The following is a 12,939-nucleotide window of genomic DNA, read 5'->3' as shown; positions in this document are numbered from 1 at the left end:
AGACCGGGGAGCGCTCAGGCTGCGGAGCCCCACGGGCAGCTCGAGTTTCCAGACGCTCCTATCGCAGATCTGATTTCAGCCGTGGGCAGGCAAAGGGTTAACAGGGACGCTGCATGTTAACTGTATCTGTGGAGATTATGGCATGTTTATCCAGTGTTCAGATTTCCTGTTTGAGTGTTTGGATTTCCTGAAATCCCTGCTATCAGCCCAAGTGCTGTCCACTGAGCAGACCTTTTTCTCTCTCTCTCTTCCCCCCACCCCCCCCCCCTTTTTTTTTTTTTAACTTTGCTCACATGGTTGGTTTTCCTTCCTGCTCTCTTTCCAGTTGTAGTGCCTGTGTCTCCTCACCGGTCAGGACATTTATGGATGCTGATCAACACTCTTAGACTCCACAGCTCTGAGGATTGCCGTATATTGGATTTCCTTTTTATTATTATTGCTATTATTTTATTTCACTTTATTTTATCATTTTGTGGCAAGAAAACCTGAAGAAACATGCTCCTTTTCAGCTGCCCATGGGAGAATATGTTTTAGTCTGAGATGGAATAATGGCCTTAGGCTTGGGGACCAGATCTGGAATGGGAATTCAGACTGCACACGTCCTGGTGAGTTACGGCGCGTGGGGGCTGAGCGTGGCTGGCGAGGAGCAGCTCAGGGCCAGGGACAAAGGCTGAGCCCGTCCATTCAATGTGGCTGCGGAGCTAACGGAGAAAAGCAGATGGGTGAAGCTGAAGTCAGAACTTTTTCCAAAAAAAAACAACAGTCCATTTTTCGATCCTGAAAATACATGCAATGCTCCACAGCCCAGATAATGCCTGGGTAAACTTTGTAGCAAAATGTGTAAGGCCAGATTCTGTGAGTCCTTTCTCATGTAAGAAACTTTTACTCATGTAAACAACCTCAGTGACTTTAACAAGAGCTCATGTAAGAAAGGACTGGCAGAATGGGGCCCACATTGTAAATTGTAATGTCTCACTCTCAGCAAAAATTAATTAAAAAAAAAAAACCTTTGCATTTTATGATTATCTTTGCATGTTTCCTTGGCCTTTTACATTTTATTGTGGATCTAGATTTAAGTTTAAAGAGGAATCTGTGTGCCAACTATTTGCCCTATTGTCTCTTAAATAAGTCTGCAGTAAGAGCAACAGTATTGCTGTATTCCATGCAGCAATTCCGGGAGGCCAGAAAGGGGCTTTCAGTTGTTGGAGGGAAAATGCTGAGTGCTATGCTGCTCTGAATGAACTGGAAAGCTGCACTCAGACATGGGGCTTAGCTGATGTTTTAACTTCATTTTTGGATGTTACAGTTCATTATGACATTATCAGGCTTAGGTGGTTTTAGCTAAACCACAGTCACAAAAGCAATGAGTTGACCAGCCTCAAAATCAGTGACTCCGAATTTGAGAAGAAAAAATCTTCCTTTCAGGCCTCTGAAACAGAATTCATTATTGGCATCCATGGAAGTGTTGCTGGAGTAAGTTGTGGAAGACAAAGCATCATCACTGTTGCAACTTTTGCTCTGTCCCATGGCTGGAGGCTGTGGTTGTGCTGAACATTCCTAAGCTGCTCATTGGAGCCAGTCCAGGGATTTGATTCTCTAATTGTAGGGGAAAAACTTGTTTCAGGACTTGCTTAGATGTAGGGAAAACTACAGGAAAACCGTCTTTTTTTAGCGATTTTATTTTTTTATAGTAATATTGCTGTTTTTCTTAGACTACTGAACAAGTCCTGAATTCTAGTGTACAGCACTACATGTCAAACAAGAGATGGATATTTAAATTTTGGGGGTTTAGTAGGACAAAATACTTTCCTTCTTATACCAATAAAGGAAAAGAGCCATTTTCCAGTTCTTTGCAATGCTTTCAGATTTGAGTTTTTAAACTAACTTCTGGTGTGCCAGCTATCTGTAAAACCCTTTGAACATGATCTTGCTGCTCATCTTCAAGGTTTTCTTTGCTTAAAGAGGAATGTTTTCTGGAGGAGCCAGACCAAACTAATGTCTTGTCTGCCTGGGAACCTCCAGGAATTTAGTTTTAATTATTGACATGGGGCAACACTGAACCTGGAGGCATTTTTTGCATTGAAAGGTCAGTTCTTGCTGTGTATGTAGGATGTACTCTCATTCTAGTCAAAAAATGAAAGGGAGGCCAAGGAACCCTCACCTGAGTTAGGCTGGACTGTGGTGCCCTGCCCTGCAGTTACCACACAATTTGATGGTCTGTGGTCATGGATGTGATCAAACTGACTGGAGCAGAAATGTGCTCCTCTCAAAGCTGGCAGAAGAATCAAATGTCATCAATGATCTGTGAACTGCAGAAAGTACAGATGAGGAGTCAGGGGAAGTATAAAGACTCATCTAGGTCTACCCAAATCTCCTAGTTTCAGAAATTTTGTTGGCTTTCCTATGAGCAAGATCCTTGAGACTGGGTCAGCTTTTGGATCAGTGGGATTTTTGCCCCCTTTTTGCAGTCAGAACTTCTCTGATTTCAGTCAGGTTGGGAATGCTGTGGGAATAGTTTTCCTGGTGGTATTTTGGTATTTCCTCTTCTGCTCACACCCAGAGCAGGAAGTGCAGAAGCACAACCTTCAGCTCATTGTGTACGGGTTTCTTTTTATAAACCTGAATTCTCTGCCCGCCCCCTCTCTTTTTTTTTTTTTTTCCCTAATAGCCCTCACATATGATTAAGGCTCTGTTGGATTTAGACTGAGAATTTTTTATATATTTTCATATGACCATACTAAGCACTCAGTAATTCCTTGATAATTCATTAATAAGGGATTATCACATTAATTTTCAATTGTCTAAGTGCAATATTCCCAATCCCATGGTCAATAATGTCAATGTGCCAATGTTCCCAGCAGCTGCTTCTGCTGGCATTTACTCCTGAACCTTCAGCATCATGTCACTAATTGGCCACCAGGACCTACCTACTCAGTTGCCCATGAAGTTCTGCAAATTCTTCTTTTTTTGTAACAAACTGCGCCATGAAACTCTCTAAGATTAGACACTTCATGCTTTAATGTTCTTTCCCTCACTCATTTTCTTTTTCTGCATCAGTGAGGAGGTTCAACTCATGCGCCCTCACTCCATGTGTCCAACTCACTCACCATCACGATTGCCAGTCCTCCTGCCTTTCTTGCTGTTGTTGGCAAGTATGGATAAACAATTTTGACAGGTACAGAGTCCTGCAGAGCTAACTTCATAAGCAGAGTGATGTTTCACTGCTCAGATGATAAATGGACAGAGGAACTAAACCACTTTTATCGAAAACGTCCCCGACATCAAAAAATTTTTAACCCTTCCTTTTCATGCAGTTTTCCTCAAAAAACAAAAAAAATCAATTTTGTTTCATAGCTGAGAAAGCATATTATGTTTGGATTGCATCTTCCCCCTCAAGACTATATTAGCCATGATGTGAGCCCTTAATCGGCCATTTTGGAATTGAAAATAAAGTTAAGATGGATCTTAAAGTTGGCCCATGGCAAAATAATTATCTCTATCTCCACTTGGGTCCACTTTTAGGAGCACTACATAAACAGCTATGCCAGTCATGATTGGAAACTCTCTCCATGACTTCGTAAGACAATTTGCTCCTCAACAGTTTCATAGTCTTCAAAAATACAAGGAAACACAAGCAATGGGAAGTTAATTTACTTCACTAAAATCCTCTGTAACTTAAGATTTAAGCAGATGCAATACAATTACCAAGGGGATTTGAGTTCTGTGATTCTTTTGGGGTGTTTCTATTGGTGTTGGCTCCAATTCTCTTTCTTGGGCTTTGGGGAGCTGCAGAGCTCCAGAGAGGGCACTAGGAGGGAGATGGAATGACAGCCTGGGTCATTATTTCAGACACTGATTAGCAGCAGGCTCAGCCTAGACCACACATCACTCCTCCCATGTGGCACCCAGGAGCCAAGCTCCATCCAGGCTGAACAGGGGGAGATGTGAAGCTCCTTGCTCAGTCCCCCCCTGAACCCCAAAGCTGGGTTCAGCCCCACCAAGTGATGCTTTTAGTGCGTCTTCCTCTATCTCCACTGGAGTTAACAAAATCCATCTGTCTCTGTGAGTCAGCAGAAAAGTATTCAGCTTTTATAAGAGTTAAGGGACATGGGATAGGGCAATGTCAAAGCACAGAAATCTTCCCCCAGCTTTGCACTTGCACATCACACAGGGAAAGGAGGTTGCATTTTCAGTTCCTATTCACCAGAGGAGCTGATTTACACCAGCAGAGGATGTGGCCCGTGGTGTTCATGGCCATGGCTGCTGAACAAGGCTCCTTTCATCAGCAAACAAATGTGCAAATGGCATCACCCAGCACGCACTGTGACACAGCGGCTGCTGGCACTTCAGGAAAGTCAGAAGATATCTCTATTTTCTTCTCATCAAAAGCAAAACGAGGAAGTCTCCCCTCTCCTCTTGTGCCCCCACTGCTACCACCCTGGCTTGAGCAAGTTGATCCTTAGGTATTTGTGTGGGGGTTTGTTCTCAGTGGTTAACCACATAACAATTTGAAGCATGTGGCTCACTCAAAAGAAACTGTCTTTAAACATTTGCAGACTGGAATTGTGTTGGAGAGAGGGGGCTGCTGGCCACCCTGGGGGCTGGAGCAGGAAGCCCTAAACATCCCACAGCAAGGTCCCATGAAGAGGGGAGAAAAAGCTGATTTTATATCTAGGAACTTCTCTTCTTGACAATGAGGCCAGATGTTCCCACCTCAGGTTTTGTATCTTTACTTGGTGTGTCGGAGCAAAACACCCAACAGGAAACAAAACAGAGAGAAAAGGGGTGGCAATCAGGGGAATAGTGTTTTGGCACATCACTTTCATAAATAAAGACAGAGAAAAAATAAGAAAGAAATTGGAGAAGCTTTGCTGTGAAGCTGAGAGTGTCTGAGACTGCTGCATGATCCCTTGGGAAAGGGTGAGGCAGGTAGTGTGGGACTGGAGAACCAGGCTCTGCAGGGCATGGCAAGGAACAACTCTCTTTGGGGTGGTAAAATGCCTCATTAGAGTTTTTCCATCCCTCCAACCTTTGTTGGACAGAGAGGAAAGACTGGAGAAAGGAGGTGTGCAAACAAGATGAGCAGTTGTGCTTGAAGGGGTAAAGATCCCAACACCTGCATGGTGCCTCAGAGCTTGTTATCCCAGAGCTATGGGGCTATGCTAACATCCAGTTTTAAAGAGTCTGGGGCTTAAAGAAGCCAATAAAACTGAAGATTGCAACATTTCCCCATGGGAGAAGATGTCTGTGAGACATTCTGCAAGTAGTTTGTGACTCCCTAAGGCCATGGGCTTTAATTTCCATCTGATCCAGTGCATCCTCAGTCATGGCTAGGAGAGCCTCTCCTTGGCTGCACATATACATGCTCATAAGTGTTCATTGTGAAAAATAACAAGTGCAACTAATCTTCACCCAACTACAAGCCTCACTTCTAATTCAGCAGGTAAAAATACTGTATCTGTACAACTGCCAGAATGGCACCTGATCTAGGAAAGCAAATGGCTTTTAGAGTGTGGCCTTAAAGGTTGTAAAGTTTAACTAATTTGGAGAAAGGGTAAATAAGGCCTTGCCAAGTCTTCTCTCATGGCTACAGTGACAGAAGCTGTAGCCTGTTGGCACAGGGATGGGATTGGATTCCAGTCAGAAATTCAACTATGCCCCCAGGTCCTGGAAGGACCTGCAACCCCACACATTCCTTCCATATCTGTTCTCCAGTCTGGGGAGAAAATAAATCAGCTCTTAGTGGCTGAACACCACCCTTGGGATTGCCACTTTCTGTCTCTGAATTATGATGGGCAAGTCACTGCATGGCCCTACCCAGACCAGCAGCAGGAGCAGCATGGCTGGCTCCCACCTTCCTTTGTTCATCCCTGCAGCAGCCAGAAGGGAAATGCAGAGCACATGGCTGATGTGCTCCTCAGAACCACTGGGGCAAGGAGAGGGAGATGTCTTCTGCCAAGCCTGGCACAGCATCATGTCCTTTTTATAGCAGCTGGCCAAGTGCATAGAGAGCAATTTTTTCCTGGCCAGGCCTGCCAGAGAGGCAGCAGGAATTTCAGGCACTAGGACAAGCCTTATGGTATGTGGATTCAGCCTAGTACCAAGCCCTTAGCAAAGTGCTATAGTTCTGCACAGGAACATAAAAACATCCAAGCCAACACCTCAGGATCTTGTCTTCAGCAGTGCCTGACACATGAAAGGTGCAAGAGTAGAGCAGGGAGGACATGTAGTGGTATTTCACAGATAATGGCCCCAGCGTTCCAGGATCTCATCTGGAGGATTTTCCGAGCTTTCAGAGCTCATGCTTAGGATGTACTTGTCCTGCAGATATTTGCAACATGCTTTGTAGGCTTTTTCCTACTTAAAGTAATACACATTTTAGGCATCCATCTTATAGGTACAAGAGATTGTTAGACAAAAATGAGTAGGCAAAGTCATGGAAGGATTTTTGTCCTGAGTTTACAGTTATTAAATCATTACTAACAGTGAGAGTACAATCCTAGTTTCCTACCTGATTTATAGTAGTGCTACAAACTGAATTTTGTGGAAATATTCCAGATTTATTTGTGAGTAAATAAGATCTATGCCAGCACCATGCAACTCCAGTACTTTATTTATGTAATTTAGCATGGAACTATATTGCTACTTTCCTTCTGCATTAAAATTCAAGCAGTTCAAATGAATATGCCTACTGATGTAATTATTTACATAACAGCACATTTGTCATGAAATGTGTAAGACTGCTGATGAAATGTGTTCTTTGCTGATGTAGGATACTGGCTCCATCCATCTGATAAGAGGCAGGTTGTAGTCACACATCCTTTAATAATTATTTCAGCAGGTGTCCTTTTATTCCTGTTCATAATTAGTAGCTGAGTACTTAGCAAAGCTTGTCAGGATCAGAAATTCCTACAATTCAGTAGTTATCTATATTCATGAACAGACAGGATCTCTACCTTGGTAGAATAATTTCTGAAGATATTTTAAAATAATTAGGGTATTTAATACTAACAGGTACTGTAATTCTACAATAAGTATAAAGCTTTTGAATTATTATCAACCAGCAGGGTATAATTCTGATGTTACATGTGTCCTAAATGAATCTGATTCCAGATTTAATCAATGGTAAGATAGTTCTTAGCCAGAATCCCAGATCTCACATTTTTATTTTCTGTGTTTTTGAAGCTGTGGTAGAGAATGATCTATCATATTTCTGTATTGACGAGGATGGGGTTAAAAATCTAATATCCAAGATGATCTACAGCTGGAATTTATTCTCACTACCCAGACAAATGGGATTTGGCTCAGTGGAAACAAATTTCCTTGCTATTGAGAATATTAAAGGGCGTCAGTAGCAGAGGAACAAGGATAAAAAGGTGATTGTAAGTCATGTTGTGCTGGAGCCATACAACAGCCTACCTGACACCTGGTCTGAATTACACAAGTCTCTTGATGGTTGAGATTTATGCTTTTCTTCTCAGAGTTCCTCGGAAGCTCAGAGCAGTAATTAGGCTGTTTCCCCTATAGGGTGGTAGATACATGTCTGCACAGGGTATTCCATAAACTCCTACACTTCATTCCCTCCAGTCCCTTCCAGCATGGAGGACAGCCTGACTGCACGGTTCCTCTTCAGTGAGAAACATCCTTCCCTCAAAGATCATTTCTAACTCTACTTCTCCCCATCTTAAGACACTTTGATTTCCCAAAGAGCCACAAGTGGCTGACACATGTATCTCCATCTCAAGTCTGGGCTCTGCAATAGGGCTCTGTCCTGTGAGTCACATCAGCAGTGTCCTAAGCACAGTCCTTCAATAGCTACAGCTTGAAAAATAGCTCAGACTCAGACTTACAATAAACTCCTACCATTGATTTACACCATTAGACAGAGGAGGTACAAGAAGGAACATGACCCCAGTCAGTAAGACCAGGTTTAGCCTGACCCTAAGGAAAACAAGGAATCTTAGACAACACTTTTCCATGATGCTGTTGCTGAAAGACAACTTATCATTTAAGGGAACTTTATCCATGTGGTGATTATTTGCATTCTGGGGGGGAAAAAGTTACTTATATTGTAGGAATTCATATTATTTAAATAGGGTTTAAATAATGTGTCACTGAGAAACTGAGAACTCTGCAGTACCTATAGCCTGTCTACAAGTGAGACTGAGGAAATTGCATTTTGTGTGTGTATGTGTCTCCCCAAGACTTTGACACCCCCCCTTCCCTAACCAAGACAGATGGAGGAACAGAGGTCTCAAGAGCTCCTACACATTCTGTAAAAATAGGCAGATTGCTAGATGAAAAAAACCACTGTTTGAAACATCTAACTACCTCCTCCCAAAGGGAAAAGCCACAGCTACTGTGAGGCAAAAAGAGAATTTCCACAGGAGTGTAATGATGAGCTCACTGCAACCCAGGAGAAAAGCTTCCACAGCACTTGCCCCTCCAGGCTGCCCATAAGGGGTTTCAGAGATTCCAAATCCTCTTGGTGTTCATGCAAACCTGTGTGTGCTAATGGGGCTTTAGCAGCAATAACAATTCAGAGAAAGACACCTGTTGTTATTTATCCCAGGAGTTAAATTCTCTCTCCTTGAAATATTATAAGCCATTAAACCACCATGTTAATGCAAGAAGTGTTTCCTGGAGATAATAATGTGCTGGCATCAGTATTTCTTCCCTACCAGTGCTGGCTACTAGTACAGTGGCAATGTTTTGAGAGGACCCTGTTTGCTAAAGCTGGCCATTGAAGGTAAAATATTAATTAGTAATTTTCAAAATATGGTTGCCTAGAATTCAGAACTTTAGCTCATAACAAATTAGATAGATTGGATTAGATAATTTCAATGCTCTTTTAAAAGTGAGGTTGATTATTTTAGTCTAGTAAGGGTTTTGCTAGGAGTTTAGTGCTTCCTCTCAAGTGTCCCAGTGCAGGACAATGTAACTGCTCTGAGCTGTAAAACATTTGTTTTTACAATTCAAAGCCTGTTCTAAATAGAAATCCTCAGGTGAGCCAGGCTGTTGAAGCCAAGTCAATTTGAGTCTTGTGAAAAGACTCTAGGGTCCCTTCAGAATAGGAACTTAGATGGGAGAGAAACAGGGATGCCCAGAAAGGACAGGTTTGTGCTTTTGCTCCTTAGCACCCCCAGCCATCTGCACCACAAATGAGTTTAGCAGGTTTAGCAGGAGACAAGTGGTGGCCATGAGCACCAGAACTGAGCAGTACCAGGCAGCTCCCACTCCAGAAGGAAACTGCAGCAGGCTTTGCTCTGGTTCCCACAGATGGAATGCAAGGGAGGAGGAACACCACAGTGACCAGGCAGCATCTGTGTGAACACTGACAACACCCTCTGGTTTCAACAGCAGTTATCATGAGAAAATATGTTTCTGCTTTGTTGTTTCTTGTGCATGACAGAAACAAACAATTTTTTTTCCCCAGAAACAAAGCAGGTTCGTTCTGGAACACACTAGGCAGATCAGGTTCTTCTAAGTACTGAAGGATATATATGTGGGATTTCACCATTTTTAAGCTCTCCCAGGATATTTTTGCAATATTAATTGTGTTGGTTTCGGCACTGTTTTTGCAGCAAACAGTAGACCCAGTGTAAGGAAAGCTGGCCTCATTTGTGCTGTTAAGTCTTTCTTAGAAGCAGAAATTATTTGCAAGATCATAACTTCCCTCACAGACCCTATGTTTAATTAGGGAAGAGTTCTCTTACAGGAGTGATATTACTTCTGTTCACATCTGCACAGTATTTTCCTGATCAGGAGATCAAGAGAAAGAGAATCTGAACAACTGCTTCTCTAAGTAATAATGAACAGAGAGCTCTGCAGTAAATCATAATGTTCAATAAAATGAAAAACAAAATTTGGCTGGAGATTAATGGCTGGAAAGGGACTTACTGAATTAAATTGGATCAGATGTTCCCTGGAAAAAAATCTGAGATGTATTCACAGGGCTCTGTGGTGTTGGTTTTATTTTTCACAAAGGAAGATTTAACTTGATTGTTTTGCAACTATTAACAATTTCTAGGCCTTGCAGAGTGATCTTAGGGGCTTGTGGTAGAGGACAGGGACTGGCTGGAAATTCTGGTCCCATTTAGGCAGGGGAAGGGAATGAACACGGAACCTTCCCACTACAAAATGCTACAAACTTCTCAAGTGTTGCAGGGGCATTGCATTTTAACAAGAAAAGGAGGGCTGGCTTCAGTTCCCACGTTCAGGGGTAGATTAATGATTATAGGTCTGTTTAAAGACTGATATCCCTGAGTTCCCTAAGGCTGTGCTCAAAGCCCAGCTGCGCTTCTCATGTTCCCTCTTAGGTGGTTTAAGTGCCTCCTTCTTACTGTGTTTTCTCCTATAATCTCAGTTTTAAACATCCAGTCCTTCAGATGTTGGCTGAAGACACATATGGGCTCTGAGTCAGGCTTTTGAATTTCCCCAGGGACTCAGGCCCTCTAAATCTACCCTCGACTTGGTATTTCACTGCCAGATTTGCTTGTGACTCCAACCACAAGCAGCAAAACATTTACACTTCAATAACTTCTCACCAAAGAAACCGACTTAAAACTGTAAACCAGTGATGGGGACCAACATTTCTCCCTGCTGCTGGTGGTTTTTCTAATCAGAGATGTCGCTTGTTTTGTCAAGATCCTGACCTGGTTCATTAATATATCAGCTAAAGGAAACCAAAGCTGCATAAATTGTCACTGATCTTGCTAGAGATACTGAAAACTCTTTCCCCCTGAGTTAATTCTCTGAACTCAAAGTGAAACAGACCCGTGGCAGGACAGACCCCCGGCGGGCACAGAGTCGAAGGGGATGCACACACCTCCCCTCTCACCTGCTCCCTGCAGCACAGCAGGTCTGCAGAGCTGTGCTCGAGACTTGGCCTTATTAACTTCCCTGGCTTTTGGGAGAAATGGACTTAACAACAGTTGCCTAGAGCCAGAAGAAGAGGGGAAAGGCTATGTTATTAAAATCTAGAATGTAACATCATTTTAAAATTCATCAAAGAGCTCAGAGCAAATTCTCCAGAGATTGGAGACTTAGTCATCCCAGGTTTCTCCAGCTCATTTAGATAATTGCCCTTGAAATAGCTGTCTTCTTTTTTCCTTCCTTCCTTTCTTTCTTTCTTTCTTTCTTTCTTTCTTTCTTTCTTTCTTTCTTTCTTTCTTTCTTTCTTTCTTTCTTTCTTTCTTTCTTTCTTTCTTTCTTTCTTTCTTTCTTTCTTTCTTTCTTTCTTTCTTTCTTTCTTTCTTTCTTTCTTTCTTTCTTTCTCTTTCTTTCTTTCTTTCTTTCTTTCTTTCTTTCTTTCTTTCTTTCCTTTCTTTCTCTCTTTCCTTTCTTTCTCTCTTTCCTTTCTTTCCTTTCTTTCTTTCTTTCCTTTCTTTCTTTCCTTTCTTTCTCTCTCTCTCTCTCCCCCCCCTTTCCCTCTTTTGGTAAGTAAGTAAGTAAATATTCCTGGAGCAGGCACATCAGCTTCACAGTTGCAGAAGGGCAGAAGAAACCTCCAGATCCACACCATGCACATCTGTGCTTTCTATAATATGAGCTAATCCCATCTCAGTGCATTCAAAATATTCATCTCACTGTCACTTGCAGAGATATTAGGAACTCATTAGCCAGCTTAACTAATTAATGCACTGGTAATATTAATTTTTTATTAAACACTTTATTAAATAACAGGAGCTGTTTAGAAAATATAATGTGTTATTTATTTTTTTAACCTACCCTCAAGGCCTGGAGGCACTCAGTCTCAATACTTTCCCACCTTCTTGAAAACTGTAAGATTTGCTTCCTTCTGTCTTGGTAAAAATTCATGCTGTTACCAAGACAGGAAGCCCAAATAGTGTTACATGAGGTTGAGCAGGAAACTGATACAAATGAAACAGAAAAAAAGTTTTAGATTTTGTTAAAAAAATAAAACTTACATTACAACATATAATTTTATTGTGGGTTTTTTGTGTAACTTATATCAAACAAATTCTGAAAGATTAGTAGAACTTACCATTAGATTGCCACTGGAAAATATATCAGCATCCATGACAGTGCACCAACATTTTTTTGTGTTGTTTTCCATTGAAAGGTTGGGGCTTTTTAAAATTTGTTTTCTTCCTCCTAATGTCTCTTCCTGACTGTAGAATCAGAGGTACAGTCTTATACCATGGTATGGGTGCAGGCAGAAATAGGAAGGCCCTGCTGCAGGCATGCAGCATCTTTGGAGCAGGACTTCACCTCTGGAATCAGCACCCTACTCTCTCTTTTAGTCAGTGGGATGAAATAAGCAGTTTAGAGTGTGATTCATCTGATTTTATAGACATCTACTCTATTATCTCTGTTTTAAACTTCTACTTTTGTAGGATGAGGTGAGATGCAACCTACTTTCAGTTATCTGTGTTGACCATATCATCAGTCAGGATGAAAGGAGTCTGGAGTGAACAGCCAAGGCAAAGACACTTTGTCAGATACATCCCACTTTTACAGCCTAAAAGTTGAGTCAGAGCTCACTAAAGTGGAGGTAAAGAATCCCATTTGCATGGACTGAGTTTGGGTTAAGTTGTAAAGATTCTGTTCTGTCACTAACTTTTGAGTTTATGTCATTTTTCTATGTAGATAGAACACATAATTTCAAAGACATAAATATCCATGCTCATGGATCTGGGCATGAGTCACTGTATGGGTAGATACAAACCTGAAGAGAATACTTAGGAACATCTTTCTATGCCTATATTGAGGTTTCTATGTGCCTTTTATTTTGGGAAATTCTCTGCAGGCACTTTGATAGTTCTGCACTCTGCTGAAGGACAGGATGGCTAGAGGTGATGGCTGAGCCAAAATAAATTACATTTTCACAGGGCTGTTCAGTAGAAGAGTGGCACCACTTGGTGCTTGTCAAAGAGGAAGGAATGACAAACATTGCACTGTGAAGGACAGAGATAT

General features: G+C 41.8%; 1 protein-coding gene across 6 annotated transcripts in view; it reads left to right on the top strand.

Moving 5' to 3' along the window:
• ASAP1 (ArfGAP with SH3 domain, ankyrin repeat and PH domain 1) overlaps positions 1 to 12,939 on the top strand; it is a 173,751-nt gene that overhangs the window by 31,009 nt on the left and 129,803 nt on the right. For 3 of the 6 annotated variants that reach the window (XM_026790227.2, XM_026790210.2, XM_026790206.2), the window contains exon 1: positions 361 to 605. The exons of 1 other annotated variant lie outside the window; for it this stretch is intronic. The gene's annotated coding sequence lies outside the window, so the exon portion shown is untranslated. Of the gene's footprint in view, positions 1 to 357; positions 606 to 12,939 lie in introns of those variants that run through there. 2 more of the 6 variants (XM_026790219.2, XM_026790224.2) reach the window with 2 other exon arrangements.

This window comes from Zonotrichia albicollis, chromosome 1, assembly GCF_047830755.1.
Source record: "Zonotrichia albicollis isolate bZonAlb1 chromosome 1, bZonAlb1.hap1, whole genome shotgun sequence".
Lineage (NCBI taxonomy): Eukaryota > Metazoa > Chordata > Aves > Passeriformes > Passerellidae > Zonotrichia > Zonotrichia albicollis.
Note: the sequence above shows the minus strand (reverse complement) of the source record. Positions and strands in the feature narration are given on the sequence as shown.